The sequence below is a fragment of the Protopterus annectens genome, chromosome 15.part0, assembly GCF_019279795.1.
Source record: "Protopterus annectens isolate FY-2018-M chromosome 15.part0, PAN1.0, whole genome shotgun sequence".
Classification (NCBI taxonomy): domain Eukaryota; kingdom Metazoa; phylum Chordata; order Ceratodontiformes; family Protopteridae; genus Protopterus; species Protopterus annectens.
Genome location: NC_056749.1, coordinates 238,766,413 through 238,779,519, shown reverse-complemented (window position 1 = coordinate 238,779,519; position 13,107 = coordinate 238,766,413).

Genomic DNA, 13,107 nt, shown 5'->3' with positions numbered 1-13,107 from the left:
CTTTTCCTTGTATTTTTTAGAAATTTGCGTAGTCAGAGTATCCGACGGCATAATGTAAGCAAAAGCGGAGCCGAAAAACTCTTCAGCAAATTCAGACCGACGTCTAAGCGTTTGTCGGTTGAAAGAAGCACAGGCTAGACAAGCTGCTATGTCGTGGTCTGGGCCTAAGCAAGGTAAGCAGTAAGAGTGGAAATCTTTATGAGGTATTTGTTTCCCACAATTTAAACAGTTATTCACTTTTTCTGACATCGGCTGAGGCAAGAAAGAGTCCCCAACGGGGTACTTAGCTTTTTAGAAGTCTTCGGTACTTGTAGTAGTAATCTCTGGTTCTGACCGACCAGCACTTGCAAACAGCTTCTGCTTCGGGCGCCACGCGGCAAGAAAGACTGGGGAAAATGGCGTCGGCTGATGCCTTTATACCCGAAGAATTGCAGCTATGACATCGGGTGAAGTGCGACACCAGCCGAGGCCAGACCCAGACTTTGGAATCCGGCCGACCGAAGGGCTGCCTGACGACAGGACAACCCATTTGTAAGGACTGCAGATGCATCATTGAAGGACATTGGGAACTATCACTGCAGTTGTCAAATTCCCTATAAAGTCAAAAACTCTCTCTTGTTTAGATCCTAAATAATTATACAGATTTTTCCATCAGTCAATCTTTTGTACAAAAAGTATTTGTACTCACCTCAGTTCTTTAAAACTATACACTGAGAATAAGTAACATCAGGCTTTAGTTCATGCTAGGTTGCCCAAGTCATCTGCCTCTGACTCACCAACTTAAAAAAATATTAAAAACTCAAAAGCAGACAAAGGTATTACAGTAGTCTGCTTCTTGTAGTTGGTGGAATTGCTTATCTCCACTGAACACCTAATTAGTCCTTGGACAGTCCAACTATCATACCTTTACTCACAGACAGAACCCCTATGGAGTGAGATTTGGCACATAAAGTACAGTTGCGTACACTTAACATAAATGTAGATGTTAGAGTGTATTCACTGTTGTAGTCATTACATTTTGGTAATCTGCTGGCAGGTTGCCCTCAGCTGGCCTGAATAACTAAGTCTTGGGTCCTGCATCGGTTGCTGTCTCCTCTTCCATGACGTCAGGTCGTCAGGGGTATAAAACATGCAGCTGACACCATTTTATTCAGTTTTTCTTTCCCCAGATGTCAGGGGCCCCCCAAATGGGGAGCCAAAAAAAAAAAAAATATATAATATATATATATATATATATATATATATATATATAAACAGACAAATATATGTAAATGTACTTTTAGCAACATAAACTTTACCTTCATCTAAAGCAAATACACCACAAAGGCTTTAGAATATAGTAAAGGAAAGAGAAGTTATAGAAAAGGGGGATGGCGGGAGGGTAACCCGGACTGCAACAGTGAATACACTCAAACATCTACATTTATGGTAAGTGTTCACAACTGTACTATGTTCTTCGTGTTTCACTGTTGCAGTCATTACATTTGGGTAGAATCCCAAAGCTATGGATAGGAGGATGGGACTAAATAGCATTAGGAGCGGCTATAAGGCCCTACAGAATTGCAGTGGCAAAGCCTGCCCTGGATTTAGAGAAGAGGGGCAAATGATAATGCTTTGGGAAGGTATGAACAGAGCTCCAAGTAGCAGCTTCTAGAATGTCTTTGGTTGGAACTCCTCGGAGAAAGGCTGCTGATGTAGAGCAGCCCTGGTGGAATGTGACCTGATTCCCTTGGGCACAGGTTTACCATGATGCAAGTAGCAGAAACAAATGCAGTGGCTTATCCACTTAGAAATAGTCTGCTTTCATATCGCCTTCCCCTCTGATCCTGAAGCAAATGCCACCAGTAGGTGCTCAGACTTTCTTAGAGATTTGGTCCTGTTTAAGTACAATCTTAGTTGTCTGTGTATGTCCAATGAACGTAGAATCTGCTCCCCCTTGTTCTGTGGATTTGGGTAAAATGTTGGCAGGTGAATAGTTTGGTTAAGAGCCACACTGGATACCACCTTAGGCATAAAAGAAGGATTGGTCCTGAGGGGCACCCTGTCCGGGTAAAATGTAATAAAAGGCTCCACAGCCATGAGAGCCTGTAGTTCTGAAACCCTTCTTGCTTAAGTAATTGCCAAAAAGAAAGCTGTTTTCCAAGATATATACTTTGTATCTGCAGTAGCTGCTGGCTCAAAAGGAGGCAGGATGAGTTTTTCCAGCACAAAATTGAAGTCCCATGCAGGAGTTGGTGATGATCTGAGAGGCCTTAAATTTTTGGCCCCTCTAAGATACTGTTTTAGCAGAGGATGAGAAAAGATGGGAGACTCCATGTTGTAATGAAATGAGATGGCAGAGGCATGAATTTTTATTGAAGAAAAATATAGGCACTTGTCAAGCAGCTCAGTCAAGTATTGTAAAATCTGAGTGATATTTGGTTTTGCTGTGTCCGTTCCTTGTGCTTGGTTCCAAGCACAGAATCTCTTCCATTTATCAGCATAAGATTTTCTAATACTAGAACTTCTGGCTTCCAAAATGACATCCATCACAGATTTACTGAAAGGTGTTTGAATAATTACATGATCAGCCATGCTGCAAGGTTCAGAGTTTGGAGCAGAGTGTGCAGAATTTGATTGTTCTGCTGAGTCAGTAGATGATGTATTTGAGTCAAGTACCAAGGAGGGAGTTGAGACATATTCCTTAAAAATGGGTACCAGTGCTGGGCAAGGCCAGTCCGGAGCAATTGGGATCATTTTTGGTTTTTCCTGTCTGACCTTTAGTAAGACCTTGGAAAGAAGAGGCAGAGGGGAAAAGGCATAGACATAGTTTTTTTTCCAACTGAAGGATAGGGCATCCACTTTCCATGCTTGTCTGTGATAAGTCCTTGTGCAGAATTTGTCCAGTTGAAAATTTTGGGGAGAGGCAAATAGATCTGTGTCTGGGCTCCCCCATTTCTGTATTACCATGCTGAAGATTTGTGGAGCCAGTTTCCACTTGTGCGGGTCCATAAGATTTCTGCTCAGGTCGTCTGCCAGAGTATTTTGTTTTCCTGGCAGGAATTGAGCTTGAAGATGTACTTAGTAAGTCAAGGCTGTGTTCCACAATGCCATGGCTAGTCTGCAAAGGGGGTAGGAATGTGTAGCCCCTGCTTGTTTATGTACCACATAACCATGGTATTGTCCATCTTTATCAGTAGTTTTCCTGGACGAAGTAAGTTCTTGAAGGCTGTCAGGGCATTCTGAACAGCTAGCATCTCTTTCTGGTTGATATGCAGATGCATTTGTTTTGGGCTCCATATGCCCTGAATGCATCTCCCCGCCAGGTGGACCCCCCAAGCATAGTCTGATGCATCTGTAGTTAGGGTTTGGGTGGCAGGGGGTAGAGTGAATGACAGTCCCTTGTTTTGGTGACATGTCTCTGCCCACCAAAGAAACTCTGGTTGTAGGCAGGGAATGAGAGGAATCATTGTTTCCAGACTGTGACAATGTTGACTTCATAAACTTTTTAGGTACCATTGAAGTTTCCTCATATGCAGTCTTGCATATGGAATTAGTAGAATGCAGGATGCCATGAACCCCAAAGCTTGCAGAATTTGTCTTGCAGATAACTGGGTTTTTGTTGTCATCTATTTGAAGTATATAGTCAGTTGCCTTTGTTTGTCTGGCATAAGGTAAACCATCTGGGCAGTTGTATTCAAGCTTGCACCCAGGAATGTAATTCTTGAGTGGGTACCAGTTGTGATTTCTTTTAGTTTGTGTACCCTAGGCATGTTAGAAGCCTTTTGACAAATGCCAGATGTTGAAGAATGTCCTTGTTCTCTGCTTGAATGAGACAGTCGTCCAGGTAAGGATAAATTTGAATGCTTCTTGGTCTGCAAAATGCAATTACTGGTGCCAGGCACTTTGTAAAGACCCTGGGCACAGTAGATAAGCCAAAGGACAGTGCAGAGAACTGGCAATGGATAAAACCTGCCTTGAAGCGGAGGTATCTTCTGCATGATTCCCTTATTGGGATATGCAGGTATGCCACTAAGTCTAGAGTCACTAACCAAGGGGTTCCTACCCAGCATAGGCAGTAGCTGTTGTAAAGTCAGCATTTTGAATTTTGGAATGTCCAGGAACGTGATCAAAATTGATAAGTCCAATACTGGACACCAGGCATTGTCTTTTCTGGGTACCATGAACAGTCTTGAATAAAAACTTGTCCTTTTTCCTGTTCTGGTACTGGTTGAATAGCCCCCATATCCCTGAGGGACTTAACTTGTTTCTGAGCCTCTGCCCATTGATTTTGTGGCAGATCTGGCCAACTGTTTGGAATTGGCAAAGTATGGAAATGAAATCTGTACCCCTGGGATACTATGTTTAATACCCACTTGTCCTGGGTAATTAACTGCCAGTTTTGAGCATGAAGTGTTAATTTTCCCCCCAGGGAGCTGCCAAAAGATAAATGCTTGGTGATGGGTAGAGGGAAGTCATCAAGACTGCTTACTGTAGGGTTGTGCTTTGTTTCCTCTAGATTTGGAGGTGGAGGCACCCCATTGCTTTGACCTGTAAGAACCCTGTGATTGGTATCTAGAGCCTTTTGAGTGCCTGGATTTGCCTTAAAAGGCTCTGTTGGACACATGAAAGGACCAATTTTTAGTAGGCCAGTACCTACTGAATCTCGGTGGCTACACTTGTAAGAATTCTTTTACAGTTTGCATAGATTTAGCTTTGTCTTCCATTTTCTTTAAAACCTCTTCTGCCTTATTACCAAACAGAGTATCATGCTGTAAAGGGGCATCCAACAATTTAGCTTTAACATGATCAGGCAGATTTTGCTACTTGAGCCAGGCATGCCTTCTAATCATAGATCCAGTAACTGCGGCCCTTTAAGAGACCTCCAAGGAATTAAAACCACATTGCAAAGTATGCTTTCCAACCTGTTCTGCTGCATGCAATAATTCCTGTAATTCTTTATTTTCCGCACAATCAGAAATCAACAATTTCTGTTTCAATAATCCCTTAACATGCTGTTATTTAAGCATATGAAACTGGTAATTTAAGGCCCTAAATGCCAAGGTTGCAGACGCATAAACCTTCTTTCCCCATCTATCCAGAGCCCTGGAATCTCTATCAGAGGGGGTAGGATTTTTGGCTGTAGAGGCCTTTACACCTTTGGGACCCTGTGAGATAGTTTCAGGATCAGAAGCAGGATTTTTGAACAGAAATTTGTGGGAGTCAGGAACCCTGTAATATCTGTCTGGCTTACTAGGACCCAGAGGTAGGGAATCAGGAGCCATGCTTGATTCCGAAAACACATCAACAATGTCTAATACAGGAGGTATAGCCAAAGGCCTATGCTGAGGAAGAAGGAAATCCCTAAGCCTCTTTTTTGATTCAGAGAAATCCTGACTCTCCCAATGAAAATGTTCCCTTAAAGTATGCAAAGTTTCTCCAAAAGAATAATCCTCAGGAGGAGATGCAGATGGGATGGATTCTTCTGCATCTGAATCCTCATATGGTGGTATAGACAATTCCTGATCAGAAGAGGAATCAGAAGAAATGGAAACTTGATCTGAAGATTCATAATCAGTGTCTTGCCTAGGCCTCTTAGTGGGGGGGAAGGGGGGGTTGGGAACCCCTAATCAAGGTAATCAAGTCCTCAGCCATTTTGATCATCTGTTTTTTAGGCATAGGGGGCCTGAACACATGGCTCCTGCGTAGTTTTTTTAGACCTAGAAGATGTTTTTGATCTTGTTTTTGAAGCTGGCGTCAGTTTTATATAAAAATGTTGAGGCCTGAAAACACCCTCAGAAGCCGGTGTCTGCTCAGCAGCTCCAGGCCCATCCAAGGGACAGACATCCGCGGGTTCAATACTCTGAGAATCTCGCGGCATACCGGACTCTGCATGGGTCTCAGTAGAGGCCTGTGACTCAAAAGTAGCAGGTATTAGGGGCTGTGAAAGCGCCTCACTGAGTACCGGCGAACCGGCAACTGACTTAGGAGAAGCTTTGTTGTCTGTTTTGGACCTCAACGGTCTGTCTTTCTTTGCGCTTTTTGTGAACTCCGGTAGTCGGATTGCTAACACACGACATTTCAGGGTAATTAAATCTGGATCCAAAATATTTTGAAGCAAAAATATATCGATGCTTAACAGTGCGTTGGTTAAATCTAGCACAAAACCTACCGCAAAGCACGTTATGATCTGGGCCTAGGAAAGGAATACAGTACAAATGAAAATCCTTATGAGGTATTTGCTTCCCACAAGTAATGCAATTATTCACTTTTACTGACATCGGTAAGGAGCAAGAAAAAGTTTCCCCAACGGGGTACTTAGCTTTATTTGAAGACTTCGGTTCTGAAACTCGAATGCAAAAATTTCAGGAGTCGGCCGACCGGCACTTGTGAACTGCTTCTGCTTTGGGCACTGCGCGGCAAGAAAGACTGAATAAAATGGTGTCAGCTGCATGTTTTACACCCCTGATGACCTGACTTCATGGAAGAGGAGACAGCAACTGATGCAGGACCCAAGACTGTGTTATTCAGGCCGACTGAGTGCAACCTACCAGCAGATTACCCAAATGTAATGACTGCAACAGTGAAACACAAAGAACATCCACAGCACATCCAAACTGACTGGACAGCCACAAAAGGAGAACTAGCTAATTCTATGCGATTCCCCCCAGCTGACTCAGAGAGAGTTGTCAGTTTGAGAAGACATCTCAGGTAAGCCTTATGAAGGTACATCTGGCTACTGCTCCTCCCCATACTATTCTTTTAGAAAGGTGACAAAAAAAAGAAGTTATGCACTCACCATAACATTCCATGTTTGTAGTACATCTCGCCCTTCAGTCTCACATATGGGTTCGGAGCTGATCCTCGGCTCTGACTCAGTCTTTTTGCAAGCTCAAAGTCTTCTAGTTGGCTCGTGGCTAGGTAGGTTATCCCATGGTGCACCAGTACAATACCCAGATTACCCAGATCTTGTTTGCTGCTAACTATAGAGAGAAAGAACAAAAACTATCCAGAAAGAACAATAATAAAAGGTGTACACTTAAGAAAATTTTTTCTGTCTCCAGATACCTTCCAGGATGGGGGTAGGAGGGTGGGTTCATAAGAATGAAGGGCAAGATGGACTACAAACATGGAACGTTATGGTGAGTACATAACTTCTTTATGTTCTGTAGTCCTATCTCGCCTTCATTCTTACATATGGGACAGCTTCCCTAGCACCTTATTCTTGGGTGGCTCATGGAAAAATACTCCTGAGTACCGTGGAACCAAAGGAGGTTCTACCCCTAGAGGTCAAATCCAATTTGTAATGAGTAATAAATGTGTGAGGGGTAGCCCATGCTGCTGCACAGATATTATCAATTGGAACCCCGGCTTGAAAGGTTGCAGAAGTAGACTGAGATCTCATGGAATGAGCCTTAATTTTGAAAGGTAAAGGCTTACCATCAGAAGAATAAATGTAGGATATACAACTGGAGATCCAATTCCAGAGGGTCATTTTGGAAACCAGAGACCTAATCTGGAGTCGGAGAAGGAAGCAAATAATTGGTCTGACTTCCTGAATTCCTTGGTCCGGTGTAAATAAAACCATAATTTTCTGTGAATGTCCTTGTGGAATCTGTATTTTGCTGCATTGGAATGATTAGGGAACAACACCGGAAGCTCTATAGTTTGGTTCAAGTTATGGAAGCACACCTTGGGGACAAAGGATTGATTAGTACAAAGAGATACTCTGTCTTTGTGAAAAATCAAATAAGGGGGTTTGACAGACAGTGCTTGTAACTCTGAAACTCGTCTAGCAGATGTGATTGCCACCAGAAAAAGTCTTCCAAGACAGAGATTTCAAAGGAGACAAATGAATTGTCTCAAAGGGTGAAGACGTTAGTTTGGATAGAACAAAGTTCAAATCCCATGAAGCAACCGGTTCCTGAAAGGGAGGTCTTACACAACCTATGTGACATCAGATTGGACTCCTGTTGACCCAAATGGAAATTGGAAATTGCTGCCAACTGAACCCTTATTGTGGCAGCAGCAAAGCCCTGGTCAAAAAGTTCAGACAAGAATTCCAATATCACCGGAATAGATGCAGTATAAGGGTCAACATTCCTTTCCTCAGCCCAGATAGAAAACCTTCTCCATTTACTGGTGTATAACTTTCTAGTGGAGGGTTTATGAGAAGATGTAATAATATGAGTCACAGAGGGTGAGAAATCATGAAACCTGACTAGGGATGGAACTGGAGCAGCCAAGCTGTCAAACTGAGGGTGTGGAGGCTGGGATGAAGAGAGCCTGACATGTGCGTCAATAGATCTGACACTGAGTCCACGGTCCATGGGTCGTCTAGTAGGTGAGGCCCAAGGATGGGCAACCAAACCTGATGAGGCCAGAAAGAAGTGATGAGGATCAATTTGCTTCCCAGCAGTTTCGCTTTCTGAATAATCTTGGATATGAGAGGAAAGGGCAGAAAGCATAAAGGAGACCCAGGGGCCAATCATGAACAAGTGTGTCCCTCGGTGACTCCCCCGGAGGGGGGATGAGGGAGAAATAGCTGCTGCATTTGGAGTTGATCGGGCTGGCAAAAAGATTGCAAGTCTGTCCCCATCTGCGGAAAATCTGTTCCACTATTTCCTGCTTCTGAGACCACTCGTGAGGCATTGAGATTGCCCGGCTGAGTTTGTCAGCTATCACTTTGGTTGTCCCCAGGATGTGCGTTACCACAGGAAAGCGCTGGGAAGATATCACCCATTTCCAAACCCGAATGGCCTCTTGACAGAGTGGGTATGATCTGGTTCCACCTTGTTTGTTGAGATACCATACTACCAACATGGTGTCTGACTGTATAGCAATTGTCCCAAGAGGAAGAAGGTCGTGGAGTGCTTGCAATGCCAGGAGCACTGCCCTCTCATCTCTAGAACATTGATATGCAGGTGGGCCTCATGATCTTGCCATGCGCCTTGGACAGTCCTGCCTAGATAATGCCCCCCCACCCTATCTGCGAGACATCTGTGGTCACAGTGGCAACAGGTTGGTGAGGGAGGAATGGGGTGCCTGTCGTTAACCGATGGGTTGGATCCACTAACGTAGGCCCTTCTTGCAAGACTCTGTTAACAGAATGTGGTGGTATAGAGGCAATTGTTGGAAGGACCACTGGGATGATAGAAGCCACTGAAGAATCCGCATGTGTAGTCTGGCTAAAGGCACTAATAATATGGTGGAGGCCATGGTCCCTAGAAGTTTCAGAACAGTCTTTGCCTTGACTTTTCGGAGAGGGAGAAGACAGTGAATTTGTTGTACAAGATTCTATGCCCTTTCTACTGGAAGACAAGCCAACATGGCTACTGTGTCTATTTCTGCACCTATAAAAGTCATAAATTGAGAGGGCGATAGGGCAGATTTTACCCAATTTACAGTAATCCCCAACTGGGCACAATGTTGGATTCTGGCGTCTCTGGTTTGTAGTAGTAGATGCCTGGTGGGGGCAGTCAGGAGCCAGTCACCCAGATACGAAAACACTTGTAATTCTAGACGTCTCAGGTGAGCTATCACTACTGCCATACACTTGATGAACACCCTGGGGGCTGTGGTGAGACCAAAGGGCAGAGCACGAAACTGATAGTGACTGGCTCCCAACCGGAAGCATAGATGGCTTCTCAATGCTCTGTCCATTTTTATATGGTAGTACACATCTTGGAGGTCTACTGAGCACATCCAAGTGTCTTTCCCTACTAGAGGGAGTATAGACTGCAGTATCACCATCCAGAACTTGTCCTTTATGGATTTGTTTAGTTTGCCAAGGTCCAAGATGGGCCTCCAGTCCCCTGTACATTTTGGCACTAAAAAGAATCTGGAGTAAGTCCCAAATCCTACTTGGTTTGTGGGGATGGCTTGGATGACTCTGTTTGCGAGCAACTTATTCACTTCTACAGTTGCTTTATCCCTGTGATTGGGTGGAACATCCGGGATCTTCTTGGGAATATGAGGTGGGAGAGAAAAGGGTATGGAGTAACCATGGTGATAATTCTTTGTACCCATCTGTCTCAAGTGATACTTAGCCAGGCTTCCAGATACAAAGAAATGCGACCCCTGACTGGCTCCAGAGAAGCACAGTCGGGCCCCACATCAGGAGCGCTGATAGGGCCGGCCCCGAAACTAATCACGGCCTCCCTGGTTTTGTGGTCAGCCCCTGCCTCTAGGGCGACGTCTACTATTTGCTGCTCCTCCTCTGCCTCTGAAGGAAAAGTCACCCTGTGCATCCTGGAAAAACCTCTGGGACTTCTTGAACCACATTTTACCACCTCTCTGACTCTTGGGAAATAGTCTAGAAGGGACGGTAAAATGTACTCCTACGGCAGAGTTTTCACATCTTGCTCGCACCGGGTGTGTGTGTCCTTTACCTTGGGTCCAAACAATGAAGAACCATGAAAGGGGCGTTGGTAAAAGTAGACTTGAATGGCTCCACAATATTACACAAGCGCATCCAGGAGTGCCTCCTTAGGGAAACTCCTGAACCCGCTGCCCTGCTCCCTCCATCGGCTGCGTAAGAGATCAGCCTCATGGACAAGATAACAATGAAATTCAAGGTGGACAACTGAGCAGATACCTTAAAAGGGACTCCTTCAGTGGATGTACCTTGTAGAGTCTTCTCCTAACTCCTTCAGGAGATCTCTCTTCTGAAGTGTGTTAGATAGTTCAGCAGAGTGTGAATGCCACTGATGAAAAGATATGCTTCTCATATCTGTCCATCGTTCAAGACTCCTCATTTGGCAGATGGTCAGAAGTCCCTTCTTAGTGGCCACTGCCACCACCATGGCATCTATGGGAACACCCTTTGATAAAAATTCCTTCTCCTTGGGGGCTGACAGAAATTTATTAGGTCTCCTGGGGACTGGCTCTGCGGCATCAGGAATCTCCCACACCTTTCAACTAACAAGCTCTAAATGTTCATCAAAGGGTGGAGACACCCAAGAGGCTGAAGGTTGAGACCCGAAAGCCTTCAGGTACACCAATTCCTCATCAGAAGGGGTAACAGTGGGCCAGCCACACCTCTGCTTGAGGATCTCTAAGATGTCCACAAAGGTGACATCATCAGAGGACGACTTGGGGGACCCTTCTGACTCCTTGAGGTCAGTGTCGGAGGTAAGGGGCTCATCCTGGGAGTCTACATGCTTACTCTTGCATGTCCTCTTCCATGGAGGCTCCTCAGAAGGGTATTCCAGGGAGGTCACGGAAGACTGGGTGCCACCAGCCAGAGGCTCCTGAGGCTGCAGGTCTCTGCTGTCCAGAGAGGGAGTAGGTGCCTGAGGGGGAAGAGTGTTGGTACCCCTGAGTGGAGCTGATGATTGGGACAGCACACTCCTCATCATCTTGAAGGCCAACCTCACCGGTTCTGAAGAACCACCTAAGAGGTCTGGTTCCAGGTGTCCCTGTCAGGGCCGACTGGGGAGCTTCGGCTCCTAGACACCACTGATGGCACCGAAGATGTCGGAGTGAAACTTGGCTCCAAGACAACCTCAGGAGGAGCTGGAATCAAGGGTTCCACAACCAGTGGTACCAAGCACTCTAGCTCCAAAGGCCCAGCATGGGGAATCACAGAAGGGGTAATGGACTCAAGTGGCTCTGGAACTGACTAGGTCGGAGCCAACAGCAGTTTTGCTAAGGCAGATGACTTCTGGAGTCTCAGCACTACTCTCCACATCTTCTTCCGCTAGGCTCCAGGAAGATCTGGAAGACAGTGTGGGAGATCTAGACCTGTGTGTAATATAGGGGACCTTAGTGGAGGGGAGACCGGCAAAGGATCTCTAGACCAGCTCCAATGTCCGCTATCTGTGGTCGACTCTGGACTGCCTGATGCTGACACTGTAGTCATAGTAGCTGTGCCCTCTATCAATTCCGAACTTAGTGGAGCCGAGGAGGAAGACGACTTGTCTGGTTTGGAAATTTTGGGAGGTGGTTCTGATGCATCAGACAGCGTCGGGGAATGCCTCTTAGAATGTTGTGTCTTGTCTTTCTTGGAACCATGTGATTTAGAGGAGGAAGACGAGCTGGCCAGGTCTTCCTCAAAGGAGGACTTAAGGAGACCTTTTATCAGTTTATTCTTTCTCTCCTGCAACACCCTGGCACTGAACGAGTGACAAAATAAGCATGTTTCTTGTAAATGGATGGCCCCGAGGCAGTACACACAGTTACTTTGGGCATCGGTAATGGACATCTTCTGCGAGCATTTCACACACTTTTTAAACCCAGAGGGTTTATGATCTTTAACCTCCTTAGACATATCACTGAAGATGCAGCCAAAAGGACACAGTCAAACACAGAGAGAGGACCAGGTCCTCAAACTTAAACGGGCCTAGCCCTTAACACACTAGCAATCACACAACCATGAGGACTAGGTCCTCTAACTCAAACGAGCCTAGCCCTGGTAGAAAGAGAAGGGAGAAACCTAGGCCCTCTAACTAAAACGGACCTAGAAGTGGGATAGAAGGTCAGAAATAGAAAATTTAGTAACACACACCAGAAAGAGTCTCTATACAATAACTATGCCTTAGAAGCGATAAGGGTTGACAAGTCAGAAACCCTCGTCAGCTAAGGTAAATCCAACAAAAAAAACATGCGGACTACTCCACAAAAAACTAGCTTAAGCTAACAGCACACTAAGAACACTAAATAGCTAAACTCTAAAGAATACTGCACATAGAACTTAAATTAAGCGCAAACGCTGCTTTAACACTAACTATTAAACTACCAATATCTGAACTAACTAGAGTAAATAACTAAGGACAAAATGCCCAGAAAGAAACTAACTGGCACACAGGATACCAATGAGAACAACAAGGCCAACAGCCAACCAGTTCTCAACAATAATTAACTAAACAGAGGAAAATATACTGTAATTGACTAAACTACTCTAACGATAGGAAACAACACTCGTAATGTTATAAAATTCTATCTAAAGCTGAAAATAGCACAAAATAAAAATTTTGCAAAATGTGTTAAACTTGGCTACGGCCAAGAAACACATCTGAACTCGTCGACATGGCAAACGAGATCTGGAAATTGTACTAGTGCACTATGGGATACCTACCTAGCCACGAGCCAACTTGAAGACTTTGAGTTTGCAAAAAGTCTGAGTCG